The sequence below is a fragment of the Antechinus flavipes genome, chromosome 3, assembly GCF_016432865.1.
Source record: "Antechinus flavipes isolate AdamAnt ecotype Samford, QLD, Australia chromosome 3, AdamAnt_v2, whole genome shotgun sequence".
NCBI lineage: Eukaryota > Metazoa > Chordata > Mammalia > Dasyuromorphia > Dasyuridae > Antechinus > Antechinus flavipes.
Genome location: NC_067400.1, coordinates 616854916 through 616874870, shown reverse-complemented (window position 1 = coordinate 616874870; position 19955 = coordinate 616854916). Strand labels below are relative to the sequence as shown.

The 19955-nt window shown below is 48.9% G+C and overlaps 1 long non-coding RNA gene across 1 annotated transcript; it reads right to left on the bottom strand.

The window, feature by feature from the left end:
* Nucleotides 1-9044: 9044 nt before the first annotated feature.
* On the bottom strand, nucleotides 9045-17731 carry LOC127556316 (uncharacterized). The gene is made up of 2 exons (XR_007952413.1): nucleotides 16912-17731; nucleotides 9045-14971 (listed from the first exon to the last, which is right to left on the bottom strand). It is a non-coding gene; the product is annotated as an uncharacterized LOC127556316 (long non-coding RNA).
* Between the last annotated feature and the right edge of the window lie 2224 nt (nucleotides 17732-19955).

Below are 19955 nucleotides of genomic sequence, written 5' to 3'. Positions count from 1 at the left end.
ACAACCATGAGTCACCTGGAGTAAAAACTCCAGTGGGAACAGGCAGATGCCACGGCCACAGCTTATGTGTCATCCAGGAACTGTCTGATGTCATCACCACCACCTCCAAAGCAAAAGGACGTCACCCACCTCAGCTCCAGTGACACCTCGGAGGCTGGCTCCCCGAGTCCGCTCCCCAGGAAAAATAGGAAGGGGTTTAAAGACTCAGCCCTGGGGAACCCTTCCCTGACTCACTGAGGGCCCCGATTGGGGGAGGGAGGGAGGGAGGAAATTCAGTGACCACTTTGCACTTGTACAATTCCAAGCTCAAAATCACTTCCCCGAAACTCATCTGATAAAAATAAGAACACCCATTTCAGGTTTACAAAGCACTTTGCATGGGCTGTCTCAATAACTCTGGGAAGGAAGGACCGCTAGTATCCCCATTTTATGGATGAGAAAATTGATACTCAGAAGGGATTAGTCCAGGAAAGGTCTATTTTGTCCAAGGCTTCACACCGTCAATAAACTTCTTGAAATACGTTCTTACCTTCATGTCCACGGCTCTCTTAACTACACTGACTACACAGATTTTCATTCCCCTTCCCCCACTCTAGCTCTTGGCGGAGAAGAGGTGAACTATGGGAGCAGAATGAAGCCTCCCAAGTCAGATATGGCCAATGAGGTGACTTGTTTTACTTAACAGTATTTATACAGTGATTAGAGGGAGAACGTTATTTCTAAATGTTTACATCAATAAAACAGAGAAAGAGCAGGCTAATGAGTTAGTTATGCGATCTACAAAACTAGAAAAAGAACAAATGATAAAACCTCAATTAAACACTAAATTGGAAATCCCCAAAATTAAAGATGAGATTCATAAATTTAAGGGTAAAAAAAACTGAATTAATAAATAAAACTAAATTATTTTTGTGGAAAAAACCCAGTATTTATGTATTGTTATAAGAAGGGAGGGGGCTGTGGAAGTGATGCAAAAAAGGGTGAAGCATCAAAATAAATTGTAATTGATCATGTTTATCGATCCTCTGTTTTTTATCATCAGCATTTCCCAAAAATATCTTTCTTCCTCCCAGGAAACCAACCTCATTAAAATCAAATCCCTTATTTTTTTTATAAAAAGGAAAAAACACACTTCAGAAAAATCAATCCTATCAAAGAAGCCTGATATCATATAAATCGTTCTATACCTGAAGATCCTCACCTTTGTGAAGAATGAGGGAGAACGAGAAAGTATCTTCTCATCTCTCTTCTTTTAATGTTGTTGTTGTTTAGTCTTGTCTGACTCTTTTGATCCCAGTTGGATTTTCTTAGCAGAGTTACAAGAGGGGTTTGCCATTTCCTTCTCCAGCTCATTTGACAGATGAGGAAACTGAGGTGAACAGGATTAAGTGATTTGCACAGGGTCACCCAGAGAGTAAGGATCTGAGGCCAGATTTGAATTCAGGCCTTCCTGATTTGAGGCCCAGCATTTTATTTACTGGGCAACCTGTGTATGTGTACATATACACACATATGTATAAATACATATGCGTATACATGTACATTTATATGCTTATATTTCAAATCCAGAATGAAATATATACACATAAGTTTTGGGGGGTTTCTATATCTATATCCAAAAATATAGATATAGATATATATCTTATACATGTGATCATTTACTTCCTCTCTTGGGTCCTCAGTTTATCCATCTAGAAAATAAGGGAACTGATCACTCTTTCAGCTTTGAAACTAATTTTGGAATGACAGAGTCTAAAACCAAAGTCATTTCTGATTATTCAGGCCCTTAATAAATGTTAATTGATCAATTACCCATATCCTCAGGGACTTATACACGGAAGATGTTTGATAAATGTTTGTTGATTGTACAGACTGTGCTCCATGGTTCTCTGATCCTCCCTTGAGTCCTTCAGTCTGAAGCAAGTAAACTGAGTCACTTTTAGCATCCAGCTCTATTAAGTATTAACAGTGTTAATACTTATCTTAAATATTAATATAACAAGTATTAACACACAAGCCCCAGAAGATTTGACCAATGTAGCTATCCCCTTACTGGTCAAGAAATGCAGTTAAAAAAAATGACGTAGAGAATAAACCTCCTACATATAAATCAAAAGAAGAAGAAGAAGAAGAAGAAGAAGAAGAAGAAGAAGAAGAAGAAGAAGAGAAGAAGAAGAAGAAGAAGAGAAGAAGAAGAAGAAGAAGAAGAAGAAGAAGAAGAAGAAGAAGAAGAAGAAGAAGAAGAAATATAGTTTTTGTGCAGGGGGGATGGGATTTGGCGACTCCCTGAAAGGGAAAACAGAGAATCCTATGTCAAAACAAAGCTTGTATTTAATCAAAACTCCTAAAGAATTTGAGTGTAACTTTACCAGACTGCCCAAGGGAGCCATGGCACAAAAAAAGGTTTTGTGCATTAATTTATAATTCAAGTTATCTCAGAGAAAGAGGAAGCAAGTCTGAGATATATTTGTGGCACTAAATCTTGGCAAATTAGTAAGAATTTCTCGTTTCAAGGATGTTCTAAAGGGACAAATCCCATATTCAAACAATTGCAAGTTTATGAAAACAAGAGGCCTTCAGTTCCCTTACTAGAACATTCTGGTGTATTCTACTCAATTGACTGAAATGTGGGCAGTTAATAACTGTGATGGCGAGCTAGCAATTTCAATTAGCCGTCTGGTTATTTAAGGTCTTTTAATTGAGTTTTCCTTATCAGTTTGAGACTTGAATATCGATCTTCCTCAAGTCCCTCACCAGGGGACAAAGCCAACAGACCTTGATACCTAATGGAGTTTACCATGCTGGAAAGGATCCAAGAATGGGTCCCGAATGGACCTTGTTGGTCAGGCAAAATTCCAAGAGGATCCTCACCTGTTCAGCTGCAGGGGAGTGGAGGGTTTGGCAGAAGACTTTCTTCACCACCATCCCCGGGATCAAGGGGGGAATCCCTGGCAAAGGCCAGAGCACTCCCTTCGATGGTACCCGACTCTGATATGCGAACGTAGGGTTCCCAGGCTGTGCTACCATTCTTTGACGGTCTCCGACGCCGCAGGTCCTTGCTGCGATCCGCAATCTGGTGGCCACCCTTCATTTCTAGGCTAATTTTTATTCTTCCCTCCAACACTTTACATTCTAATTCAAGCGGGTAACTCCCTCTGTCCCCTGGTGATTTCCTAAGCTATCCGCTAAAACCCATCTCAAGTGTCACCTCTTCCGATTAGCCTTCATCATCCCCCATCAGGAGAAATTGAAAGCTAGGGTGTGCAGTGGATTGAGTCCTGGAACTGGAGTCAGAAAATAAGACTCACGCAGGCATTTACAGTGACTTGATCTCCATTAGCTTCAGTTTCCTCATCTGCAAAATGGGGATAGTAATAGTCCCCCCACTTCTCAGTAGGCACCATAGAGCAGCTAGTGCTGGGCTGGGAGTCAAGAAGTGTCACCCTCCTGAGCTCAAATTTGGTTTTAGACACTTACTAGTTGTGTGACCCTGGGCATGTTACTTACCCCTGTTTGCCTCAGTTTCTCCACCTATAAAAAGAGCTGGAAAAAGAACTAGCAAACCGCTCCAATATCTCTGCCAAGAAAATCCCAAATGGGATCCTGAAGAGTTGAGATGACTGAACCACCATCTCCCAGAGTTTTTGTGAGGATCAAATGAGATAATAATTGTCAAGTGCTTACACAGTACCTGGCACTATATAAATGCTAGCTAATATCTAGCTCCTTTCTATTGCTATTGTCATCTAATAAAAGTGACTTCTGCTGGTTTTGATGTAACTACTGGTTAGGGAACTATGACAGCAGAGACCCGTGTTACCTAACTTTGTATCTCCCGCAGTGACAATAAGCATTCAGCAGCTCAATCTATGTTTGTCGGATGAGTGAATGCAGTTCGATATTTCTCTGTTCTGAGGCTCCGATTCTATCATGCAAAGATTTCTGGGAGCCTCTGAGACTATGATTCTATGCTAGAGAGAGTGTCCTGAGGATGGTGGCCAGGAAAGCGAAGGGCCTTGAGTCCATTACCACAGGGAAGCTGGGTTGAAAGAACTGGGATTATTTAGCATGGGGAAGATTGGGGCAGGGTGAGCCAGTGCACGCGATCGTCCAGTAGGTGAAGGGCTGTCCTTGGACGAATTATTCTTGTTCTAGTTGAACTAGGAGTCATAAGAAAGTTGGGGATGGGGTCTGATGTTAAGAAAAACTTTCTAACAGTTAGAACTACCCCAAAGTTGGAAGGGGCTGCCTTGAACAGTCATGGAGTCCCCCCTTTTTTTGGAAGGCAAGAATTACCCCAAAGTTGGAAGGGGCTGCCTTGAACAATCATAGATTCCCTTTTTTTGGGGGAAGGCAATTAAACTTAAGTGACTTGTCACGTAGCTAGTAAGTCTCTGAGGCTGGATTCGAACTCGGGTTCTCCTGATTCCAGAACCAGTGTTCTCCATTGTGCCCCCTAGCGGCCCTGCTTCCCCTTTCTTTAAAAGTTTCCAGTAGAGGTTGGCTGACCATTCGCTGCCAACTTTATAACAGGGACTCTCTGAGTGCATGCTCAATGCATGAGGTCACTTCCTGCTCTCCAACTGTCATTCCATTATTTTGAGGCTGAAATTCTCGGATTATGCCCTTGTAAGATTCTAAGTCTGAGATTTGAACACCGGGTGAGTGTGGAGTTCTACATCTATGAGTCAAAACCTTTTTTTTAACCTTTTTTTGTTTAATCTTCTGGGACTCGAAGATTCTAACATTCTTTGATTGTGAATCTAAGAGTCTGACAGAAGCTGAGATTCTGAAATTCTCTGGTCCCATGGGCCAGGTTGGGAGAATTCTCAGAGAATTCTTGGATTCGGAGTCAGAGGCAAATCTTTGATCTTAAGTCCGAGATTTTGGATTCTATGATTTGATGAGTTGAAGACTCACATTCTATAATTCTCAGAGACCGAGTCTGGCCTTGTAGAATTCAATGACCCTCCGTGGGCTGTGGTGCAGCCTTCAAGGCTGGGGCTATCTAGCAATGCAGGGGTTCAATTTCCAGGGCCTCTAGATGTTAGAATTCTTTCTTTCTTTTTCCTGCTGAGGCAATTAGGGTTCAGTGACTTACCCAGGGTCACACAGCTAGGAAGGGGTAAGTGCCTGAGACCAGATTTACCCAGTGATTACCCAGGATCACACAGCTAGGAAGGGGTAAGTGCCTGAGACCAGATTTACCCAGTGATTACCCAGGATCAGCTAGGAAGGGGTAAGTGTCTGAGACCAGATTTACTCAGTGATTACCCAGGATCACACAGCTAGGAAGAGGTAAGTGTCTGAGACCAGATTTACCCAGTGATTACCCAGGATCACACAGCTAGGAAGGGGTAAGTGTCTGAGACCAGATTTACTCAGTGATTACCCAGGATCACACAGCTAGGAAGGGGTAAGTGTCTGAGACCAGATTTACCCAGTGATTACCCAGGATCACACAGCTAGGAAGGGGTAAGTGTCTGAGGCCAGATTTACCCAGTGATTACCCAGGATCACACAGCTAGGAAGGGGTAAGTGCCTGAGACCAGATTTACCCAGTGATTACCCAGGATCAGCTAGGAAGGGGTAAGTGTCTGAGGCCAGATTTACCCAGTGATTACCCAGGATCAGCTAGGAAGGGGTAAGTGCCTGAGACCAGATTTACCCAGTGATTACCCAGGATCAGCTAGGAAGGGGTAAGTGTCTGAGACCAGATTTACTCAGTGATTACCCAGGATCACACAGCTAGGAAGGGGTAAGTGTCTGAGACCAGATTTACCCAGTGATTACCCAGGATCACACAGCTAGGAAGGGGTAAGTGTCTGAGGCCAGATTTACCCAGTGATTACCCAGGATCACACAGCTAGGAAGGGGTAAGTGTCTGAGACCAGATTTACCCAGTGATTTATTCAGGATCACACAGCTAGGAAGGGGTAAGTGTCTGAGACCAGATTTACTCAGTGATTACCCAGGATCACACAGCTAGGAAGGGGTAAGTGTCTGAGACCAGATTTACCCAGTGATTACCCAGGATCACACAGCTAGGAAGGGGTAAGTGTCTGAGACCAGATTTACCCAGTGATTACCCAGGATCACACAGCTAGGAAGGAGTAAGTGCCTGAGACCAGATTTACCCAGTGATTACCCAGGATCACACAGCTAGGAAGGGGTAAGTGTCTGAGACCAGATTTACTCAGTGATTACCCAGGATCACACAGCTAGGAAGGATTAAGTGTCTGAGACCAGATTTACCCAGTGATTACCCAGGATCAGCTAGGAAGGGGTAAGTGTCTGAGGCCAGATTTACCCAGTGATTACCCAGGATCAGCTAGGAAGGGGTAAGTGCCTGAGACCAGATTTACCCAGTGATTACCCAGGATCAGCTAGGAAGGGGTAAGTGTCTGAGACCAGATTTACTCAGTGATTACCCAGGATCACACAGCTAGGAAGGGGTAAGTGTCTGAGACCAGATTTACCCAGTGATTACCCAGGATCACACAGCTAGGAAGGGGTAAGTGTCTGAGGCCAGATTTACCCAGTGATTACCCAGGATCACACAGCTAGGAAGGGGTAAGTGTCTGAGACCAGATTTACCCAGTGATTACTCAGGATCACACAGCTAGGAAGGGGTAAGTGTCTGAGACCAGATTTACTCAGTGATTACCCAGGATCACACAGCTAGGAAGGGGTAACTGTCTGAGACCAGATTTACCCAGTGATTACCCAGGATCACACAGCTAGGAAGGGGTAAGTGTCTGAGACCAGATTTACCCAGTGATTACCCAGGATCACACAGCTAGGAAGGAGTAAGTGCCTGAGACCAGATTTACCCAGTGATTACCCAGGATCACACAGCTAGGAAGGGGTAAGTGTCTGAGACCAGATTTACTCAGTGATTACCCAGGATCACACAGCTAGGAAGGATTAAGTGTCTGAGACCAGATTTACCCAGTGATTACCCAGGATCAGCTAGGAAGGGGTAAGTGCCTGAGGCCAAATTTACCCAGTGATTACCCAGGATCAGCTAGGAAGGGGTAAGTGCCTGAGGCCAGATTTACCCAGTGATTACCCAGGATCAGCTAGGAAGGGGTAAGTGTCTGAGACCAGATTTGAACTCAGGACCTCCTGACTTCAGGGCTGGGGCCCTAACCACTGCGCCCCTGAGCCGCCCCCATGTTAGAATTCTTTAAGTCTAAGAATTTTCAAATAAGATTCTAACCTTCTATGATTCTGCATCTAAAACTCCAGGATTCCTTGAGTGTGAGTCTACTTCACATCAGGCCATGGTTCTTTAGGGCTAAGATTTTCGAGTTCTCTGGTTCCGAATCTGATTCTAACCTTTTTGGATTTCGGGAGCCCGAGTCCAGAACTCTTTGGTTCTGAGAGTTTAGCTGGTGAGCCCGAGTCTGGAAGACTGCACGTGTTTAAGATGACGGCCTTTCTAGGATTCGGGGAGTCTGAGCCCCATTCCAACATGGTGTAATCCTGGGACTCTAGAATCTTTCGGAGATTTCTAGAATTCTGCCGGTTTTCTAGAGTGATACCGTCTCACTTCTACAATTCTGCCTTCCCAGATCCACTAGCAAGGGGGCCCCTAAGCACCCCCCAGGGAGACCCGTGTCAGGCTCCTGCCTGCGATCCCGCGAGGGACCATGAGAGGGTGCTGTGGCCAAGCCCCAGCCCAAGATAGAAGCTTCCTCGGAGCCCTGGAATATTCCGCGGACCGCAGCCTCCCGGCGCCCGGGGACCGACCCACGCGGGTTCCACTTCTTGGTGATCCGACCCCGGCTTCACTCAGGGTCTTCCGCCCGGACCTGGCTCCACTTTCCCAACGCCTTGACCGTGACTCCACGCAGGGGGCCACTTCCCGACACCTTGACCTTGACTCCACGCGGGGGGAGGGGGGAGGGAAGGGAATTGCCGGCACCTTGACCTTGACTCCACGCAAGGGGGGAGGGGAGGCACTTGCCGGCGCCCTGACCTTCACTCCACGCAGGCTTCGCTCCCCGGCGCCACGACCTCGTCTCCAAGCGGGGTCCCCGCCCCAGCGTGCGGCCCCCCGCGGGGTCCCGACGCCGAGACCCCAACACCCGGCTCCGCCCGCTTTTTTTGTGCCGAAGCTCGGGGGCATCGGGGGGCCGGGCGCGTGCCCCTGCCACCGCGCAGTCTGGCCCCCCGCGCGCGTTCTCGAAGCCCGCGGGGCCACGCACGAGCGCGCGCCCCAGCAGAGAGCGAGGCGCTATCCATTTTTACCCCGGGCGGCGCCTAAAAATAACATCCCGGCTCGGAGCAGCGCCTGAAATAGCAGCCGCCAGATATGGCAAAGCGACTCAGCGCTTCCGGGGAGCGGAAGGGGAGGAGGGGAGAGCGCCCCGGAGGCCTCAGCCTGAGCCTCGCGGCGCTGCTCACGACACCCTCCCCCGCCCGCAGCCCCCCGAGCCCCACCTCTCCATCCCCCAGCTTTCCATCTCTGGCTACTCAGCCCTTCCTCGCGCAGCCTTCCAGCCTTCTCCTCTCTCCCCCATCCCCTGCCCCTCCCTCCTGTCTCCCCAGCCCTCATCCCTCAGCACTCCCTTCTCAGTCTCTCCATCCCCAAAACCTCTCTCTGTCCCCATCCTCCTGTGCCCCTCCTCCAGTCTCCAGCCTTCTAGCTCCCTTCCCCCTTCCCATGTCTTTCCATCCTCCATCTTCCCTCATGTTCCATTTCTCTTCTCTGCCCCCATCTCTTCCCCCACTCCTTATCCCTTCCCCCACTCCTTATCCCTCTGCCCTATCTATCCCCCCATTTTCCTTCTCATTTTCATTGTAACCTTTTTTTCCCCCACTTCCCATCTCTATCATTATCCCAGATTTCTATCCCTCCATCTCTCCATTACCCACGGAGAAACATTCTGTCAGAAGACACTGATATGTCTCCGACCCACTAATTACCACCCAGATGATCTTGGAGAAGTCATTTCGCTTCTCTGGTCTCCAGTTTACCTAGAAAATGATCTCTCTGGGGATCCCCAATCCTAATAATCCTCAGACTGTTCCAGGACTCGAGGAAAGGGTTTATCTTGGGAGTTCAGGAAGGAGAGGGCCTTTGTTTGGGGTACAATCCAAAGACTTCCCTGGAGGACTTTTAAGAAGCCCCTCAGGACATGTTGGAGAGTGATGCTCCACTATGAAAGATCCGGCTCTTCTCAGCGGTCCAGTGGTCCAAGGCAATCCCAGTAACCTTTGGATAGAAAACACCGTCTGCATCCAGAGAGAACTGTGGAGACTGAATGTAAATCAGCACATGCTATGTCCACTTTTTTGCTGCTTTTCTGGTTTTTTTCCTCTCATGGTTTTCCCTTTTGCTCTGATTTTTCCCTCTCAATATGATTCATAAAGAAATATGTATTTAAAAAGTTAGCATGCATGTAGAACCAGAAAGGAAAAAAAGACATTTGAAGAAAGATGAGGGACGAGAGATGGGAGGATATTTCGGGCTGAGTCCGGTGTGTGTATATATGGGAGGACACCAGTCTAGAAGAGCAGAGGAGATGGTGGGGGGAGGATCCTGGACTCAGTCAGAGGGGGTTTGGACCCATTCTCAAAGGGTTATTCTGGGACTGGGGTCATACTCCAAGGTCTGATCCTAGGACTCAATCTGGAGTCAATCAAGACCCAGTTTGGTGCCATGTGAAGGGCCGAGGCCAGATTCAAGGCTTCATCGGCAGCCAGGGCCAAGTCTGAGCCCCACCTCAGACAGGAACAGGAGGCGCCTTGTCCTGCATCCAGCCCAAGGCCAGGGATGGAGCAGGCACTTTATAAGGGAAATGTTTATTAAATGGAGGTTTAGGAGTTCCTTCCATAGCTGGGCGCAGGCCATAACCCAGGGCCTGTGGGATCAAGGCTTCATTTGGGCCTGAAGTTACAGAACAGGGTCTGGGCTAAGGGTCAGCCTGTGGTCAAGCTCCAGGCTAGTCTTGGCCCCGATTTAAGGTTCTAGGCCTGGGCCCTGAGTTTTGATGGGATGCTGGGGTCAGGTCCAAGTCTGGAGCACAACTCAAGGCTCGCTTGTTCCGGGCCTGGGCTTAGAGCTTGGGCTTGAGCCCAAGGGGTCAACCATCAGGTGGAGGCCAGTCTCAGAACTCGGTGTAGAAGTGAGATCAAGGCTTAGTATAGGGCCAGGGTCAAGGCTGGAAGCACAGAGTAAGTGGGCTTTGGCTGGGGTCCCTCGGATTTAGACAACACTGGCAGCCCTTGGACTCGCTTAGAGAAAGAACTGGGCTTAGAGCAGAATTAATCAGGAAGACTGATGCCCGAGAGGAAGATGGAGCGTTGTGGGGAGAGACTTGAGGCGAGGAAGTTAAAGCGGCCATTGCGGACAGTAGCCCCGGCGGGAGGTGTTGTTCAGTGTCCGGTGGAGCAGCTGAGGGCCCTGTCAGAGGAGAGAAGGGAGTGTCTGTGTAGAGTTACCAAAGCAGAGACCAGCCGCCTTGGAGACTCGAGGCTATTTGGGGATAAGAGAGAGTCAGCAGTCCTAAGGAAGTCAGAAGGGGAAGATGAGATCCAGAGCAGTCTGAGAAGGGCTGGGTCTTCTGCCATGTTCAAGGTCCTCCTGCTTTAGGTCCCTGATGAAGCAAGGGTGAGGATGAGGGTGAGCTTCCAATATTCCAGTTCTGTCTGGTGTCAGGAAATAGTCTAGAGCCAGAGCCTGGATCCGCCCCAAATACCCCATCTGGATTAAGGTTCTTAGTCCTGGGCTTTGCCCGAAGGCGTCTTCAGCCACTATTGCATCAACTAGCTCCACACTAATGACCAATGATAATTAGCTAAAATTGGAAACTGCTTCCTCCCACTCCCACCTCCTCCTGGTACCTCACCTTGGGGTGAGCTTCTCACTGCTCTGCCCTGCCTCCTCTCCCTCCCCTGCCCTGCCTTCCCCTCCCCTCCCCTCCCCAAGGATCCCTGCCACACCATCCTTTCCATCTCCCACCTGAATTTGCTGCAAATTAATTTTTGGCTATGTTTTCTTTACTTTGTCACATGATTGGCTCTTGCTATGAGTTCAGAATTCACTCCGGATCAAAGCTGAGAACCAGGGCCTTAAACTTGATCTTATAACTCATTCCGGGGCCCAAGGTACCGGTACTAAGCTCCGGGATGTATTTGGAACAGGAGTCCAGGTTATCCTAGAACCAGGCTCAGGGCTCAATCCGGTCCCAGCAGCTCAGTTTACACTTGATATCAGAACTCAGTGAAGGACCAGTGTCAGGGCTCAAATGAGATTTCAATTGACCAAGGTCAAGGCCACGTAGGGCTGAGGTGAAAAAGAGGTGTAACTAAGGTAGGGTGACTGGGCCTTTGCCAAAGGGCCACCATATTAAGACACTGAAAGCAATTATGTTTCTTCAGTATCTGAGAAACCAGAGTTTACTGCCTGATTAGCAAGGCTAATTAATTAAACTAGTGAGCCGTTTCTAACCATACTCCACCCTCTGGCACTCTCTCTCCAGCCTGGCTTCCCTTTGCTGGTGACTTCTCACTGACCTTTGGTGTTCAAGGCTTTTATCCTGGGGACTCTTCTTCCACTCTGGCCCCGTGTTTCCAGATGTCTCGGAGACATTTAAGAGAATTTAAGAAGACAATGAACTTGAGATTGATTTTTGAGCACATTTCCTACTTAAGCAAGCGGGGTCTTTTTTTAATCCATGTGCCAGAATGATGACTCTGGCTCTAGGGTTAGGGTGGAGTCTGGGGTCTTAATCTTAATCTAGTGTCAGAACTCTATCTGGGGAAGGGCTCCATTTCCCAATGAGATGCTGAGTTTAAAGGCCTTAAAGTTTAAAGTTTTAAAAGACTTTAAAGAGTTTAAAGTTTTTATTGTGTCCAATCAGGTGCTGTCTCCAGCCGGGAACAGGGCTCAGGCTGGTTTTTAGGCCATGCTCCTGGCTGTCTGACAACAGAGCTCAGTCTGGAGCCCTGGTCTAGGCTTGAGGTCACGTCGTTCAGTTTGGGGTCGTACAGGACTAATTTCAGAACATATTCAGGGGTCTGTCTGGAACCAGGGTCAAGGGTCACAAGGTCACAAGCATTTGGTCAAGGTTGAAGATCACAGATCATCAGGTATCAGTCCAGGCTGAGGCTCAGTCTATAGTTGGGATCCCAGGCTTTCCTCTGAAAACAGACGACTCCTTCTGGAGCTAGGATTTACCGAGGATTGGGAACTCACCAGATACAATGGGAAGAACACTTCTAGACAGAATGAGAAGAGATCTGGGTTCAAATCCTATTATTAGGATCTTGACCGTGTTTTCCACCCCAGTCCAGGGCTGTGGTGAAGGTTTACTGTGTCATGTTTCAGTTTAGAGAAACAGAATCCATTCCTGAGCTGGAGTTAATTCCTAGACCGGGGCCAGGGACAAAGATCAGCCTTTTGGAATGGATCTTTTTTGGAAAGTCAGGGAACGTGTCAGGGCCCAGTCCGAGGCCCAGTCAAAACTAAACCTGACAGGAAACACCAAAACAGCCATTTTTTAAAAATTATCTTCACTTAATAGTCTTTAAATATGTCAGAAAACCTTTGTGTTGTTCTACCCGACTTCCCTAGTGTTTTAAGGTTTAAATATCTTGTAAACACGGACAGACACGGCAGTCATGTTCCAAGTAGGAGGAATATAAAAGAACATTTGAATGGTAAATGGAGCTAGTAAACTAATTAGCTCGTGGCACCCTGGAACATGTCCACAACCTAACTACGGCCATCCATTATTTTTCATATATATATATATTTATTATTATTATTGTTGTTATTATTATATAACCGTGAAACTCGTTTCTTGTCTGTATCCTTGAAACTAAAATAAAATGTAATGAGAATCTTTGTTAATGGAAAAAGAAAGGGGGAAAAAAAAAAGCAATTCTTTTAGTCCCAAGGCTCAAGATTGAGGCACTGAGACTGGAAGATTCTACTTCACGCCCACCAATTAGGGAACGGCTCAACAAGTTACGGCACATGAAGGTGATGGAATACTATTGTGTGGTAAGGGATGGTGAAGGGGATGGTTTTGGAAAAACCGAGGAAAATGTACATGGGATGATGCAAGGTGAATCGAGGAGAGCTATTTTAGACAAAGACAACAACATCCTAAAGAAAATCTACTTGAAAAGACTTGGGCACAACGGCCAACTGTGATTCCAGAGGAAGGACGTCACCTGCCCGGAGACAGAGAGGTGATGGGCAAATGTGCAGAATGAGACTTTTTTTTATAATCTTCTTGGGGGTGAGGGAGTTAAAAAGAGGGGAAAAGAATAAAATAAAAAAAGGTACACAGCGGAGAACAAAAGAGTAATTTACAAGGAAATAATAAAAAAAGATGGGCCCTCGTGAATAGAATTTCTTCTACTAATATATATACTTTCTTGAACTGGTAAGTTGTTGTTATATAATTTGAATCCTCCTTGATGATCTGCAAGGCACGAGACAATCATCTCTTTTGTTTTATTTTATTTTGTTTTGTATTCCTTTTGTTTTTCTTTTTTTCTTATTCTTTTTTTTAAAGAAAAATGTTTAAAAAAAAGAATGAGACTTTTTTGGACATAGTTAATATAGGAATTTATTTTGATTATGCAAATTTGTTACAAAAGTTTCTTTCCTTTTTTTTTTTAGGGATGGGGAAGTAAGAGGAAAAAAAAATTCTTGGCAATCAGAGGAAAAGAAAAAACCTTGTCTGTAGCCAAGGCCAGGTTTCCATTCAGAGCTGGAGTTAGGTTCCATCTAGAGCTGGGAGCGGTTTAATTTGAAAAATCAGGGTAGGGCAACTAGGTGGTACAGTGGATGGAGCACCAGTCCTGAAGTCAGGAGGATCTGAGTTCAAATCTGCCCTCAGACACTTAACACTTCCTGGCTGTGTGACCCTGGACAAGTCACTTAACCCCCAAGTGCCTCAGCAAAAAAAGAAGAAGAAGAAAAATCAGGGTGAGGGATAAGTTCAGGCTGGGAGCCAGGCTCAGTCTGGAGATGGTGTTAGGCAGAACTGTAACTAGGATGGGATGGTTGGGGCTTTGTTCCAGGGTACTGACTTTAAGAAGGTGCTGGAAGGCTCGGGATTGTTTCTGCATCATGAGGACAACTAAGTTTAAGGCCCATTTCCCAAGAATAATTAGTTTAAAAGGAAAGCAGCTTGCTCCCACTCCTGTCGGAGCTTTCGGCCACAGCACAGGGGAGGTCGATCCTGACCCCCCCTCCCCCAGCAGCAGCCCTGACTGCAGTTTTAAAGTGTCCTGGGATGTTCAAGGCTGATCTGAGGGTCTCTCCCTCCACGCAGCCGTATGTCCCGCTGTCTGGCAGTTCTCGCGCTCCCACTCCCCCCAGCTTGTTGTAAGATGGTGATTTGCAGAGACACGTCTGCAGACATCATGTGCTCACGATCACTCAGGGGGCTGAAGTGCTGGCTCTGGAATCAGAGCTGAGTCTAAGTCGGTCCTGGGGTATGGTCTGGAGTCTTAGGACTGCAGGGCGAGGATCATCCTGATACCGAGGGTGGGATTTGAGTTGGTTCGGCTCAGGACTCAGCCAGGGCTGCAAATAAGGCTCAGAAAGGGCAGCCTCGAGGGCCAGGATGGAGGCTCCCAGGGACTGGGCCAGGATCCAAGTTGAGCTCAGACAGATCAGTTCAGTGTGATGTCAAAGTCAGAGATGAAGCAGGACAGAGAATAGGGCCAAGGTCAGAGGTCAGAGTTCACAGTAGGGCCAAGGCCAAGGTCAGTTTAAAATAAGACGTGGGGCTCATTGAGGGAATGATTCAGCCTGGAGCCACAGACAAGGGTGAATGTGGACTTGGACCAGGGCTCAAAGCCTTCATGAATCCAGAGCTAGCTCAGTCAGGAGTCATTCCGAAGTCCGATCGTGAAAGGGTTTGTCCTGGATCAGGACGATGTCTGTGACTGGAATCGAGCTCCTTTCAGTCTTCAGGTCCATCCATCAGGTGGATATCTGTGGTCAGGGTTCAACAGAGTTAAGACAGTCAAGTTCAATATACAAAGTCAGGTCTCAGTCAGAGTTGGGGTCAGAGCTGTAACTGGGAGGAGCTGACTGGGCTTTGCTCCAGGATGCTAAAATTTAAAGGACTCTCACTTGAAATCCTTCAGCAAAACAGTAACAACTGAGCTTAATATTTACTTAGCAAGGATGATTTAACTAACATGGGAAGCAGCTTTCTTCTCCCTCCCTCACTGCCACATTTATGGCCCTGCCCCACTTTTGGCCCTTACCCCCAAAGCCCCCTCTTATACAGTGTCCCAGAGGTCTTCAAGGCTGGTAACTCAAAGTCTCCTCCCTTTCCACAGGGCCTTTGTGGACCCGTACAGAGACCCGAACCCTCCCAAGTCCTCCCAAACCCTCCCAAACCCTCCCAAACCCTCCCAAACCCTCCCAAACCCTCTTCCCTCGGTTTGTTTTCAGATGAATTTTGGATCCATTTCAAGTTCTTTGATTAAAGCACATTTTGCACCCTCTGTTCCCAAAGGCCCCCAAACTCTGCTCGGGAGCTAGGATACAGTCTGGAACAGGAGGCAAAATTCAGAGTCTCATTTCGGCCTCCATTCTGGATCAAGTCTGGCCAGCTCGGGGTTCAGTCTGGATTCAGGGTCCGGCGACTCAATCCGGAGTCAGGGTCAGAAGTCCATCTAGGGTCAATGTGAAGGACACTCTTAGGCTGAGGTCAGGGAGTAGGGTGCCATCAGTGTGAGCGCTCAGGCCACAATCAGGGCTGGATTAAGGGCCAGGGTCAAAGGTCAGCCTGGGACCAAATTCAGGTCTGGGTCTGGACCCCACTCATTCTACGGGTGGGGTCAGGTTTCAGTGGAGCCGCTTTAAGGGTCAGTGAGAGCTCAGCGGTTTGTCTGGAGCAGGTGGGAGTTCACTTCAGGATTAGTGTCAGAATTCAGTTTGCGGATGGGCTTAGAGCTCAGGATGGAGCGAAGATGCAGGACGGAGACAGGACGAAGGTCCAGTCCGGACCTGGAGTGGGCAGAGCCCCAGCCCCGAAGTCAGGAGGATCTGAGTTCAAATCTGACACTTCACACCTCCTGGCTTTGTGACCCTGGGCAAGTCACTTAACCCCAATTGCTTCAGCAAAACGAACAAAAACCAATGAGGCGATTCAGGGCATTTCCAATAGACTCTGGACCAAAAAGGCCATCCCTGGAGCTACGGAGACTAAGAGCGGACCAAAGCATAACAAATGTTCACGTTTTTGTTTCTGGTGTTTTTCTCCCCTAGTTTGGACTGGCTTTTTGCCCACCCGACCAATCTGAGAGTATATTGAAAAGAATCGTGCCCGTTTAACCGATGCCAGATTGCTCGCTGTCTAGGGGAGGGGAAAACTGGACCAAATCTAACTAAAAGGAGTGTTGAAAACTCCATGTATTTGGAAAATAAAATACCGCGGGGGATTCTAACAGAAGGAAAAGGCGTGGGGGCTCGGTGAGGGGTCCCGGCAAGGGCTCAGTCTGAGCAGGATCGGTGGGGGGAGGGCTATGTCGGGGGGAGGGAGCCCCCAGTTCAGGGCTCGGCCTGTACATGGAGGCCAGAGCCTAAGTCTGGGGCGAGGCTCCATGTCCGCCCGATGGAGGGGTCAGTCTGGGCCGGGAGGAAGTCCGGGTCCAGAGTCCGAGCTAAAGTGGGGGTCAATGTGTGAGCAGCTGGAGGTTAGTCGGGGGCGGAGCCACACGTGCGGTCGGAGACCCCGCCAGACCGTCGGGGCCCCGGGGGCTGCCCAGCCGGGTCAGCGGGTCCCATCGCGGGGGCTCCCGACCGGCCGGACCCGGAGCGGGGGGAGGGCGGCCAAGGAGAGCCAGGCTGACCTTTCTGTCTCGGGATTCGCCAGCTCCGCCAGTGACGTCACAAAGAATTCGGCCCCGGCCCCGCCTCACCTGGTTACATAACCTTGCCACGGCCGGATGTCCTCTGTCCCCGTAGTCACAATAGGGGGACCGACAGGGAGGGGCCTGCTGTCCCGGATCTTGCCGGGAGACCGGAAATGAAGCAGGCTGACCCCATCTCCGCCCTTCACCCCGGTGTCTCCTTCACAGTCTCCCCAGCCCCTCCCTCAGTTCTTCCCAGACTCCTCCTCCTCAATCCCCCCCCATTCCCTCCAGCGTGGTCCCCGCTCCCCTCTTCTCCCCCTCCCCCGCATCTCTCCGGGGGGCTCTCTGAAGCCTCTCCGCGTCCTCCGCGTGTGTCTGACCCTCTCTGGCCCCCAACGTGTCCATCTGTCCTCTGTGACTTTGTCCTCTCCCAGTTTCGGGCTCTGGGTTTATCTTTGTCTCTCTCTAAACGTCTCTGTCTCTGACTCTCCTGTCTCTCCCTGTTCTCAGCCTGTCTCTAGTTCCCACACCTCCCTGTGTCTCGTGTGTCTCAGATTCCCTACCTCTCTGTGTGCCCCCTTGTCTCTCCGTCTCTGATTCTCTGTCTCCTCCCCTGCCTCCTCACGTTTCTCTCTCAGTCTCCATGCATCTGAGATTCTCAGTCTCTCTGTGCCTCCACCTGTCTCCAGATGCTGTCCCTCCCTGTGTACGGCTCCCCGTCTCTGTGTCTCTCTGCTTCTCTGTCTCTCTCTGTCTCTCTGATTCTCTGTCTCTCTCTGTCTCTGTCTCTCTGCTTCTCTGTCTCTCTCTGTCTCTGTGTCTCTCTGCTTCTCTGTCTCTCTCTGTCTCTGTGTCTCTCTGCTTCTCTGTCTCTCTGTGTCTCTCTGTCTCTCTCTCTCTCTCTGTCTCTCTCTGTCTCTGTGTCTCTCTGCTTCTCTGTCTCTCTGTGTCTCTCTGCTTCTCTGTCTCTCTCTGTCTCTCTGATTCTCTCTTTCTCTGGGTGTCTCTGTCTCTAGTTCCTGGTGCCTCCTTGTGTCTTTCTCAGTTTATCTCTGACTCTGTCTCTGTGTCATTCCCAGAGGCCCTCCGTGTCTCTCTCTGTCTCTGTGTGTCTCTGATTCTCTGTCTCTGTCTCTGTGTCTCTCTGATTCTCTGTCTCTCTCTGTCTCTGTCTCTCTGCTTCTCTGTCTCTGTCTCTGTGTATCTCTGATTCTCTATCTCTCTGTGTGTCTCTGTCTCTAGTTCCTGGTGCCTCCTTGTGTCTTTCTCTGTTTATCTCCGACTCTGTCTCTGTGTCGTTCCCGGCGGCCCTCCGTGTCTCTCTCTGTCTCTGTGTGTCTCTCTCTCTCTGTCTCCGTGTCTCTCTGCTTCTCTGTCTCTCTCTGTCTCTGTGTATCTCTGATTCTCTATCTCTCTGTGTGTCTCTCTCTGTCTCTGTGTCTCTCTGCTTCTCTGTCTCTCTCTGTCTCTGTGTATCTCTGATTCTCTATCTCTCTGTGTGTGTCTCTCTCTGTCTCCGTGTCTCTCTGCTTCTCTGTCTCTCTCTGTCTCTGTGTCTCTCTGCTTCTCTGTCTCTCTCTGTCTCTGTGTATCTCTGATTCTCTATCTCTCTGTGTGTGTCTCTGTCTCCGTGTCTCTCTGCTTCTCTGTCTCTCTCTGTCTCTGTGTCTCTCTGCTTCTCTGTCTCTCTCTGTCTCTGTGTATCTCTGATTCTCTATCTCTCTGTGTGTCTCTCTCTCTCTGTCTCCGTGTCTCTCTGCTTCTCTGTCTCTCCCTGTCTCCGTGTCTGTCTCTGTATCTCTGGGATTTTCCGTCTCTTTTAGCGTCCCTGGGTGTCTCGGGCCTGTCTCTGCGGATGAATCCGGCTCCCAGTGTTTGTGTGTCAGTGTGCCTCCCTCCAGTTCTGGCTCGGAGCTGTTCCCAGGCTGTTCCCAGGCCCCTCCTCCTTCCCTCCCCCTGCCGTGGCCCAGAGACCTAGTTCGCAGCCGCCGCGGTAGCTGTGGCTAAATATTTGTCTCCTAGCAACTGGCGACCGCGGCCGCCGGGCTGGGCCGGCCCAGGGCTGGGGTGCCCCGAGGAGGCGGCTGGGCCGGGCCGGGACTCGAGCCTGGGATATCCCGTGCCGGGCCTGGGCGGGCCTGGGGTGGAAGTGGGCCTGGAAGGAGGCTTCCTCCAGAGACATCCCCAGTGAGGGAGAGAAAAACACAGAGAGATAAACAGAGAAACGCACCGGGGCGGGGGTGCCGGGAAGGGGGACCTCTGCGCGGGGAGACTCCGGGGGAGAGCTTGCCAGGCCCAAAGGCGGGAGAGAGCCCTGGGCTCCGACTGTCTCAGGCCTGTGCCCGCGGGCACTTCCTTCTGCCCATCTCTGCTTATTTTCTCCCTCTACATGGGCACAATCCCAGCAATCCCTGCTTTCCCTCTGGAAGCCGGGAGAAAATGAGATCATGCAGGGAGGTACTTCAAGGAAGGGCAAGAGAAATGTCAGCTAGGTGAGCTCTAAGGTCCTTGCCTAGAACACAGAACACAGAGGGTCCCGGCCAGGAGAGCAGCCTGTAGTACCTCAGAAGAAATTCAGAACTGGGAGTGCCTTAGAACAGGGAACGTCCGAGCTGGGAGGGAGCCTTAGAACGTGGAGGAACCTTAGAATAAAGAACGTTAGAGCTGAAAAGGATCTTAGAATATGATCCTTAGAATAGAATATTAGAGTCGGAAGAGAGCTTAGAACATAGAATGTCAGAGCTGGGAGGAGACCTTAGAACTAGAATGTCAGAGCTGGGAGGGATCTTAGAATAGGGAATGTTAGTGTCAGGAGGGCCCTTAGAAGACAGAATGTTAGAGCTGAGAAGGAGCTTAGAACACGAAGTATCAGAATTGGGAGGAAACTTAGAACATAAAATATCAGAGCTGGCAGGAGCATAAAAACTAAGAGGGGCCTTTGAAAAAAAGAAATTCAGAGCTAGAACCTTTCAACATAGACCGTGAGATTGGGAGGGACCATTATAGTTAGATAAATGCTTGCCGGAGGTCGTCCAAGCCAATGATTTGACAGAAAGGGAAACTGAGGGCCATGCCCAAGGTGTACGCCAGTCCAGACACAACTCTCACTG